Source organism: Prosopis cineraria, unplaced genomic scaffold (assembly GCF_029017545.1).
Source record: "Prosopis cineraria cultivar Desert tree isolate PC_DT_omini unplaced genomic scaffold, ASM2901754v1 PC2, whole genome shotgun sequence".
In the NCBI taxonomy this organism is placed as follows: Eukaryota; Viridiplantae; Streptophyta; class Magnoliopsida; order Fabales; family Fabaceae; genus Prosopis; species Prosopis cineraria.
Window position 1 is genome coordinate 28,422,642 of NW_026555333.1, and position 11,408 is coordinate 28,434,049.

An 11,408-nucleotide genomic window follows, 5' to 3' on the forward strand; every position below is an offset into this window, starting at 1 on the left:
ATCAAATTGTCAGCCCACAAATTCAATTAGAAGACATAAGGAGGGTATTAGGTGGTGTGATGATCATACATATCATACTATAACCATATGTGTGGATTTATGAGACATATTATATGTTTTACTATGCCACTTTAAATATGCACAAACTGTTCTCACATATGAGTAATTGATCACACTATTTGGTTATTGAGTCATCGACTCACTCTGTGATTACATTTTACCGGTGAAGGCTCTAATAGAGGCAAGAAAAAGAAAGGTGCATTCGAATACCATGAGAACTAGTTAGTGTTTGTATAGTCCTATCTGCTTCCTTTGGTTTGCAACAAATATTGTATGTATATGCCAACTTAGGACATAGCACTTGCATGAATTCTGTTGTTAAGCATGGGCATCTCTTATTAGGTTTGTTAATGTTGTATTTTTGGATATATTTGGGAACATTCAAAATGAATTATAGTTCTTTTTTGTATTATACCTTAAACTAATTATTTGCTTAAATCTTTGCCTAAGGTTTGTACTTCTCCATCAAAAAAGATTATGATTATGTCATTCACATTTATTATTTATTCAATTCGTTGCAAATTAACACAATTAAGCTAAAGTTCACATTAATATTGATTTCAAATATGTAATATGTAACAACAATAATGCTCAACAACATAGTTTATCCTACAAGAAAGTAACTTTAAAGACGCACGAAAACTAACCTAATTAGATAACATAAAATTTTAATGTCATTATTATGGGTATGCTTTATTTTTTAAAACCTAAAATGAAAAATTTAAAAGGTAATTTAAAAATTACGTAAATAAAAAACATTAAAATAATGTTATAAAAATAATATAAAATTTAAATTTATTATATATAAAAAATATTACCATTAAAAATATTGAAAAAATTTAAATATTAAAACAAAATTATTGTAAGCCTGGATACGAAAAATTATAATATAAAAATATGTTTTAATTTATGATAAGAAAATAAAATATTAAAATAAAAATAGAAATAAAAATAATTAAACTTGAGGAAAAAATTAAAAGTGGGGTCATTTGGTTAAAAAAACAAGAAGAAGGAGGCCCACAGAACTGTTCATTTTCTTTTTTTAAACAGTAAAAAATTGTATATTCTACTACTATATGTAAGATAAAATATAAGATTATTGCATTTAATTAATTTCTTAAAATGTATGAGTTGACTATCTTTTATTTATTTAGAAATGAAAGTAGTATATATTAAAAATTAACAAATTAATTAATTAATAATTAACAATCATGATAAGTTTAATCAAAGCGTTTTTATAAAGTAAGTTAAAAGAAAACGCTCCCAGAATTTCAAATTTCAATTAAGATGGCTTAACTCGCAAGCTTCCAACCTGGCGACCCATTACTCGAATTAATGCAAGTATGAACAAACACAATATTCTAACCCTGGAGACTACCTCGTCTCTCCTTGTAGATGCAGCCGCCACCTCAGTTCCCATTGAGATTCCGTTCGTTCTCATTGTCAAGCCTCAGCGAGTCCCTCTGCCAATGAAGAAGCATCGTCACTTAAGCCCCATAGATGCAACCCCAGTTGTCATTCAAGATCCATTGCCTTCACTCAAGCTTGAACACGTCCTTCCGCCGACCTTTGTCAGTTGTCTTCATTGATTCCCTCTGCTGTCATCATCAAAGACCCATATTGTCTATTTTCTCGCAGTTCACTCAAAAGCCTTCTTTCCTCCTCATTTTGATTCTCACTCAGAAACACACCTATCCCAAACCCTATTCCTCCTCTTTTCCATTTGCCACTCACCGTTCGAATATCTGTTCAACCTTACTTAATCTCTACAACTCGTTCACCCTCTCATTTCCTCCACAAGTCCATGAATGGCCTTCGCCTCTTCTTCTCAGTGAGACTGCTGCCCTCGACTGCTTTTCGCATGAATCGCCTTCATTATCTAGGTTTGTTGATTTGCTCGAACTCTATTATGGGCTGAGACTTGACGAGAGTAAAAAAGCTATGTTTCAATTCCTGAATTTGTTTGTAGCATCAAAAGTTCTTTATTTGTTTATATATGTTACTTTTTTTTCCATGTTTTCTAGTAGCTGTTACATCAAATCTTATATGTTTGAACTTTGAACATATACATTGATCGGAGAAAACTTGTTGCTGGTTTTTCTAAGTAGTTACATTAATCTGACGCTATGTGAGAATGGTCGATGAAATTCAATTCTTTGAGTTGAATAAGGGGGCCAAAATACCTTTTGTTGGTTTGGGTATGTGGCGTGCTGAGCTGGGCATCGTTGCTTATGCCATAGCCGCTACCATCAAGGTTCTTTGCTATTTTCCTTATCTTTATTTTGGTTTCTTTATTTTCTTTTGCCCCTAAAATATATTCCTATGATGAGTTTTTAGGAGCTATTTAAGAAAATTTTTACAGCTGAAAAGACCATTGTTTCAACTGCTTTATTGTTTCTTAGTTGTAAAACAAGGAGGGGATTGTATATAATATTATATTGATGTTATTTGTAATTAATCATAATATTTCAAAATTTTATTTGAAAACTTGTTTGATGTTTTGATTTGTCCTTTCTCTGTTACCACACGAATTTGAGAGCAACCAATGATAAAATTGTAAGGCAGGTTGGATATCGCCATACAGACTGTGTTCAAGCTTATGACAATGAACAGGAGGTGGGAATCATTTAGATTCTTCTTCATTGAAAAAAAAAACAAAGAAAGAAAAAAATGCATGCTTTTTCTTGTGTTATTGTTTTTAGGTCTATTAGAAGCTATTTCCTCTTTGCCTCCCTCCCTTTCCTTCAACATTCTTTAGTTTAATGCAAGCTGACAACACCTAAAATTGATTAACAACATATGGTTTATTTTATATAGATTGGACCGCCTTGAAGAAACTTTTTGATGATGGTGTAGTTATGTGAGAAGATGTGTGGATCACCTCGAAACTCTGGTTAGCCATTACATCAAATCTTGAACATACACATTGATATAATTAGACGACTAATGTTCAGCATTTAGAAATATCAATTTCTGCTCTTATCGAAATTTTGTGTGGCTTGCTCTTGGTCAACATTGATCTTTATCTTTAAAGCTGACATTTTTATGGCATATTTAATAGAAAACTGAGAAAAAAAAAAGCATCTCTTTTTACCTTACGGTCATCTTTGCAAAACTCTTCTCACTAAGGTTGATATAATGATAGTGCTATAGCTAAAATGACGTTAAAAGAACATATTGGATAAATAAACCTTTTGCTTTTGAAATTTGATTGAAATGTTTTTGATGTGTTAAAATCAACTTTTATTTGTTAAACTAAGCTAAATTAACATAAGTCATTCCATCACAGGCAAAGGAAAAAAAATGCATACAAACATACGTATAAAAGATATATTTTACACCAAGCTATTGGTTAACTTTGTATGGAAGTTGTTGTATAACATAGGGCATTGCTGTTGTTTCAACGCTCGAATTGAATTGGATTGGATAGCATAGTCTATGTTGGAAGGATACTTTGAACCTATACAATTCCTTTATAATGTGCAATTGTCCACTTATTCTAACTCATCCTCTAGAACTTGTCTCTATTCTTTTTCAAGACTACATTTGCTTTTGCATTGTGAAGACGATAAAGGCATTCATATAAAATAGCTATTTTAGCCAAAAGGCCAACCTTAAGATGATTGAGTCCCTTGCTAACCCTTTTGAGCCTACTAGTTTATATTCTTTCTTTCATCATACATGATACCCTTACTCTAAGAATGCATGATATATCATATTGTACTGCTTGGGATCCATTGGCATATCTAGAACTCAAGTTGTGAAATTCTTGTTACTTGTTTATCAATGTTGCAAAGGTGCAGGTGTGAAGGCAAATAATTGTATGCAACAACAATGCAAAAGAAAACCAAAAAAAAAAAACAAAGCAAGAAAGTACAAAAGAAAAGAAAAGAAATCCGAATTGAGGAAAAGAAAAGAGAAAAGAAAAAAAATGTAATGTGAAAAAGAAAGGAAAAAAAGGAAGAAAGAATGTTAGAGTCAAAAAGAAAAAATTGAATGAAACAAGTTATTGCTTGAGTATTAAAATCACCTTGCTAACTTGTGTTTTTGTATTGCATGCATTCACTTCTTGAGACTTGCTTGTGCCTTTGGAATCCATTTGTCTTGACTAGTATGCATATATTTCCCATTCCTTTCTACATGCATTCTTACTCCCTCTTTCATGCCTACATTACAACCTTGGAAAAGACCATTTGATTCACATGTGCATTTGCTACTAGTTAGTGGAGATTTAGAACATTGACAAGCCTATGATAGAGTGATTAGATAAGTGGAGTTGAGTGAAATGACCCTGTACACTTGTGAGATGAGTATAAATACTATACCTTGTGTGGCTATTTTGTTTGATTCATTATTGCCAAGTGCTTGCGTCATGGACTTAACCTCTTTGCTTCTGGTAATCAAATGGATGGTTGATTGATGAAAGGTCAATGCCATTTGAGCTTGCAACTTCTACCACTTCATTTTCTAACTGTCATTATTTCCTTTTTCTCTTGGTTCTACTTTTGAAATGATTTTGACCGAAGTGCAAAAGAGTAAGTGTGGGTGAATTGATTAGAGTCATATTTTTTATATATATTTTGTCTATTATTTCTTATATCTTTTTGTGCAAATATTTTAAACGAGGAGAGAATGAAAAGGGTAGAGTGGTTAATGATGTTGAAACCAAGCAAATAGTCTTTGAATGCATGTTCTTTTGGATTCATTCTCACTCTTATTGCTTTGTAAAACCTTGAGCTTGATAATGTAGATTGAAACATGAAATACCTCAGTAAGTTACTTGCATAAGTTCATCCAACATAATCGAAGAAAACAAAAATAATCGATAGGTCCTATAACATTGTTATTTCTTTTTATTTATGTAATTATTGATTATCGATTATTCACTAATTTCATGTGCTATTTCATATGCAATGTCTCATTCACTAATTTTCATGTTAGTTATTTAAACAATTTTGTATTGAATGTTTAATTCAATTTGTTATTTATTCTTCTTAGTGATAATACCATTTCTTCTATCTTTGTCTTCGTTAAGTCTGATAGTTTCTCTCTGTGATTGTTTTATTTCTCACTTCTTCTTTACCCTTTTATTAAATATAGTTTTTTAAAAAAAACTAATTATTTTATTCTTGATTGACCCACCCTATGCATGTAAAAGCTTGAATATTTATTTTGCTAATATCTTTTTACTTATGTAATTATTGATTATCAAAAGTCTTGTTTATTTATTTGCTTGTTAATTATTTAAAAAATTGGGTACTGGTTGTTTATTTCAATTTTTGTTTTATTTCCCTGTCCTGCTTTGTCATTTTAATAAATTTATTATTTACATAATTAATTATTATGTTTTTGGTTGTTTCATCTTTATGCATGAGAAAGTTTCAATATTTATTTTGCTAACATAATTTTAATATCAATGCTTGCTTTTATGGAAATTGTGTGGTTTGCTCCTGGTTAACATTGATCATCTTTTTCTTTAAAGCTAAAATTTTTATGGCATATTTAACAGAACTAAAAAGAAAGAAGGCATCCCTTTTTACCTTCTGGTCGTCTTTGCAAAACTCTTCTTACTAGAGTTGATACAAGATGCACTTCCTATATAAATGTTTATAGCTCTGTACCTAAAACGACACTAAAAGATTTACCCAAAAAAATGATGTTAAAAGTACTGATTGAATAAATGAACCTGAATATTTGATTTAATTTGATTGAAATATTTTTAAATAAATGTTTATAGTTCTATGGCTACAATGACATTAAAAGATTTACCAAAAAAAAAAATGACGTTGAAAGTACCAATTGGATAACTGAACCTGAATATTTGATTTAGCTTCATTGAAATATTTTTAATGTCTTAAAATCATCTTTTTATTGTTAAATTAAGCTAAATAAACATAGGTATTCTATCACAGGCAAAGGAAAAAAAAATTGCATACAGACGCATCTAAAAGATGTATTTTATTAGAAGGATATATATTATGATTTAAAAGTTAGCTTAATTATATGTTTTTTACTTTTAAATAAATTTTGGTTGATTATATGAATTCAATTGATGAAATAGTTGGATGAAAATTAATGTCAGCAGTATACATGAGTCTTTCCAATATTATTTCTTATATCATTTCCTAATTTATATCATGCAAATCAAGATAACTTTTTTCCTCTTAGGATAATGCACACCGGAGATTTTATGAAATTTCAGTACATTACTACTATTTTTTGCTTGAAAATGAGATTTCGGTTAAGAAGGTGCTCACAAGTTTTGAGGGTTGGTGTTTGAATATTTTGCAGTCAAGATGTCAATTTTATTTTGCTAAAAAAAAAAAAAAAGATGTCAATTTTAACCATGCGTTGCCAAATCCAAGCCTAGTGATTGAAACGGTGCATAGTGAAGCATGGAATGCCTTGGCCATTGAACAATCTAAATTCCCTTCTCCTATTGACACTTGTGAGTATACTTATCATTAGAAATTCTATTAAGGCTGTTGTTGGTATTGTTTGTCGGGATCACTGGGCTCCTTTGTTTGGGGATTTGTGTATATGGGTGGGTTTTAGTTGCCATTCACTCGTTGGGTATCATCTTGCAACTAATGCTTGCAAGGTAGTGCGCCCTTTGGGGTGCATTTTGGAACCATTACTCTCTTTGCTTTATCTCATACACTTCTAGTTCATGTTGTAAGATGGGCATTGGTTAATTTTTCTGCTGCTTGTTTGTCACGTTTGCTGGTTTTTTTCATTGGGTATGTTTGCCACTTTGCTGCTGTTTCTAGCATACTAGTTGCTTTGTTTTTAGTTAATAGAATTATGAAAAAATTAGCTCAATAGCCTCAAAAAAATACAACTCCCATAAATTATGGAAGATGTTTTTGAATATTTTGGAATATAGCCTATTCATAAAATAAATTAGATGTGTTTTTACTTCTTTATCGTCAAAATAAATTTATTATTAAAAGAGAATATACCTGATTTCATTTTTATGTATTATTAAAACAAAATATATCTTATTTCATTTTTATCTCTCTGATTTATTATCTCTGAATATTTTTTTCATTATATTTTTTGATTTGATTTTCCTTGATTTGATTTGTCCATCTGTACAATTCTTTTCTTCACCATCTTCATCACAAATCATAGAATCTTTCTTCTCATACAATGCTTTCCTCTATCTGTTTATCATCTTTGTTTTTCCCAAACATTATCATGACATTGAAGAGAAAACTACATTATCGAATAGAAGTTGTCTTGTATTCTTTTTTTGAAGGGTGAAGAGTATCATCTATAATCAGATTTTCATCTTCATATATCCAAGTAATATCTTCACTGAATCAGTAAATCATTTGTTCCTAATCTATTATTTGTTGTCATTGATCATGCAATTTGTTTGAATTTCTAATAGAAAACATATTATTTTCTCATTGTTCATAATTTTTTATTTTTTTATTTTGGGTGTTTGATTTTATATGATAAGCTAAGGCATTTGTAATTTTTTTTTTTGAACCAAGTTTGATTTGTTTTAGGCAAATGAGTATGGTATTTTTGTGTTTCTCATTAACATGAGTATATCAGTGATATACTATTGTATATCATTGATGAAGCATATCAGTGATAACTTACCAACACCATGTAATCTTGTAGATATGAGGATGCTTAATCTCATCATTTCTTCTGATGAAAAATGGGATTCGAACAACCGTTGCGTGGATGGTTCATACCTAGAAGTGCTTATGGAAGATACAACTTCATATCTTGATGTCATGGAAATTGTGTATGAGAAATTCTGATTGGATGCAAGTCATAAGGTCAAATTGATGGTCTTTCTTAATATTGAAACTTCAACATATAGTATTTTAGAAGTCAAGAATGAATGACAATAATTTGATATGGTATTTTAATTCGTTGAAAAATTCTAATCTCTTTAACTTTCCATTTATTGTCTCTATTTTAAATGAACCTTTTTGTCCATACAATAAGTGTTTGAACCTTTCCATGAAGGAGGGAGTTCCATAACTTCATGTTCTATTACATTTATCAATAATAAGCATTGTAGTGGACCTTATGAGCTTTAGCAAATGGACGATATTAAGAAGGGAGATGCATTTTTTAGCAAATCAGAAGTTCAAAAAGTTTTGCAACTCTTAACTATGAAGAGGACTTTTGAATATAAAACTCTCAAATCAAAGAACATGAAGGCTTGTTGTTGTACTCTCAAATTAAATGGTGGAAGGCTTGTTGTTGCTTGTAGTGTTTATAGTTGTAAGTGGTATGTATGGGCCTCAATGATTTCTTGTACTTAGGTTTGGGTCATTAGACAGTATGTTAAGGACCATACCTGTGCTGTTAACATCGTGTATTGTGATCATAGACAAGCAACAAGCCTTATCATTAGTGAATGTGTGAAGCAAAAAGTCACGATGGAGAATGTAATGATCTAAAATCAATAATTAAGCATATGCATAAGGAATTTGGAGTTGGTATTAGTTATTACAAGTCATGGAGAGCAAAATAACTTGTTTTGGAAGTAATTCAAGGTTGTCCAGTGGACTCTTATGTCCAACTATCTTCCTTGTGTTATGCTTTGGCTTACACAAATCTTGGTACATATTTATTATTGATATATATATGTTTATTAATGATATATTCAGACAGTAATTGAAATAGAAATATTATTTTATTTAGATAGTAATTATGTTATGTATCCTACTTTATTGTCTCATTTATTAATAATATGATACAGGTACTGTTACTACTATTGAAGATGGCGGTAATGGTCATTTTAAGTATTTCTTTGCATCGTTTATTGCTTCTATTGAGGGATGGAGTTATTGTTGGCTAATTATATTGATTAATGGAACATTTTTTAGGAACAAATATGTGGGGACTCTTCTAATTGCATGTACTATAAATGCGAACAATTCAATCTTTTCATTAGCATATGTAGTTTTTGACTCGGAGATTGATGCTTCTTGGGAATGGCTTTTGTATATGTTGAATAGTGCATTATGTTATCATCAAGACCTAGTATTTGTTTTAGACAGAAAAAGTAATATCGTAAAGGCTATGTCTAACGTATTTTTTGATGCTACCCATTGTGCTTGTGTACAACATTTGTTGGCTAATATAAGAACAAAGTTCAAACACCCTTTAGTTGCCGATATCTTCAATCATTATGCTAAGGTATATAAGTTTTTTGATTTTGAACTTGAAATGAAGAAATTAGATCAAGTGGCACGTAGCATTCATGATTACCTTTTAGACGTGGGTTATGAGAAGTAGTCACGTTATTCTATGAGAAGGTATAATATTATGATTTCTAATATATCTAAAAGCATTTGTTCTAGATGATGCAAGAGACTTACCAATTATACCATTGATTGAGTTTATTAGGAAAAAGCTCTAAGATTGTTTTTATACACAGAGGATGCATGCTAATTTTATATCTTCTCATCTAACATCATAGGCTGAAAATAGTTGTCTGAGCAAATAAATCTTGGTAGACACACAAAGGTAATGTTTTACAATTGAACATATCTTCATTGATATACTATTGAATATCATTGATATATTGACTTTGAAACTTATTATTGTTATATTGTGTTATATTTTTATTGTAGGTTCAACCAAAAGATGTAAATGAACTCACTGCAGTGCATGACAAATCTAGTTTTATTGTTTACTTAGAGACCAGAAGGTGTAATTGTAACAAGTGGCATTTTAAAGAGATTCCTTGTTCTCATGCTTGCATAGTGATTAGTAAACAACGCTTTGCGCATATGCTTTTGTTTCTAGGTATTACACAGAAGAGTATTCATATAGTTGCACATATAGGGGAACAATTCATTTATTGAGCAATCAATGTGATTGAGAAATTTCTAGTGAAGTGCTTGAAAATAATTTGATGCCACCAGAGATAAGAAGAGATGCCAATAGACCTAAAAAGACATGAATTCCATCAATCGCTGAGTTTAAGAGAATTGTTAGGTGCAGTCCTTGTGGAAAATTTGGACACAACAGACCTACTTGCAAGAACCATATACCTATTGTATTTAGCATCCCAAAGAAGCAAAAGTCCATGGTTGGATCTACTAGTTAAATTTAATTTTTTTTAACATTTTAAATTTATTTCATTTTTTCCATAAGTGAAACTTACTAGATTTAGATTTGTTTTGGTTATTCATATGTTTTGTGTCATAGTACATTGCTAATGAACGTTATTTTTTTTTAAATATATAGTCATAATTTTATACCCAGTATATGAATTTCTCAATTTTAGATCAAGTATATGAATTGCAATTATGACAATTTTAAGCAAGTATTTTGAAATATATATCTTTCATACTCCAAGAATGATTATGCAATCCAACTATGTAGGCAAGAGATTTAAGTGTCTCAACAATATCCATTTGCCTTGCCTTGTGACCTTATATATATCACAATCATCCAAGAGAAGTAATGCTCCTAATTCATAAGTAAATCTTGACCTGAATTTGAAAAAAATTGTGCTTTTTATGCAATATCCAACCTAAAACACTCAATGGAGGAAACAAAAAAAAAATCATCAATATGGAATTGACCATAAAGGATTCATATTTCATCACCTCTAAATTAAAAGTCTATTTCCTTTGGTCATTTCATCAGATATATATTTATATCAACAATAAACAAAAGTATATCAGCGATATAAGAATATAATTCATATTGATCATCTACTTATAAATCTATTAAAGGAAACAAAAGACTAAAATTAACTGAAATACAAAAGGCTAAAGTTGCATCAAATTTATTAGTCCTTCAACTTTTCTGTAGTTGATTGAGTTAGCAATTCATAACTAGGACTGTCATATTGATCATCCTCTTTTTGGTCCTTTTTTTTTATCTTTAACCTCATTTTTTTATCCATAATTCGCAATGAAAGGAGACTAAAGTGCAGCAGGTGCCTTTGTTGACCTTTTAAGCCTTTCAACTTTCGTCCTATTAGCAATTTTCTTGATTCTTATCCTTTTTTGTTAGTCTTTTAGCGGTTCAACTATTTTGTCATCCTAGAAAAACAAAGAGTTAATAGCAAACATATGTTATAAAAGTATATTGAAATAATTGTTTGTAAGGTATGTTGTTTATGCAGCACCATGAACTATAACAATTAATATATGACTAAGTATATCATTGATATCTAACAATACGATACTGATATATATATATATATATATATTACTATGATGTACTTATTCTATAAAAACTTCAACGATGAACATGAATTACATTGTCAACGAATGATAATTTGATATAGTTTATATATGAAGTGTAACTTGTACCTGCTCCTTTTCCTCCATTTTCTTGTTGGTATTTCTTGA

The 11,408-nt window shown here is 30.1% G+C and overlaps 1 long non-coding RNA gene across 3 annotated transcripts; it reads left to right on the forward strand.

The window, feature by feature from the left end:
* The first annotated feature begins 1,386 nt into the window (after positions 1-1,386).
* On the forward strand, positions 1,387-9,545 carry LOC129302294 (uncharacterized). 3 transcript variants are annotated; one of them, XR_008591239.1, is made up of 4 exons: positions 1,387-1,943; positions 2,878-2,953; positions 7,696-7,859; positions 8,795-9,545. It is a non-coding gene; the product is annotated as an uncharacterized LOC129302294 (long non-coding RNA). The 3 variants fall into 3 exon arrangements; XR_008591240.1 differs by lacking the exon at positions 8,795-9,545 and adding an exon at positions 5,543-6,508 and having other exon boundaries at positions 7,696-8,640; XR_008591238.1 differs by lacking the exon at positions 8,795-9,545 and having other exon boundaries at positions 7,696-8,640.
* The last annotated feature ends 1,863 nt before the right edge of the window (positions 9,546-11,408 follow it).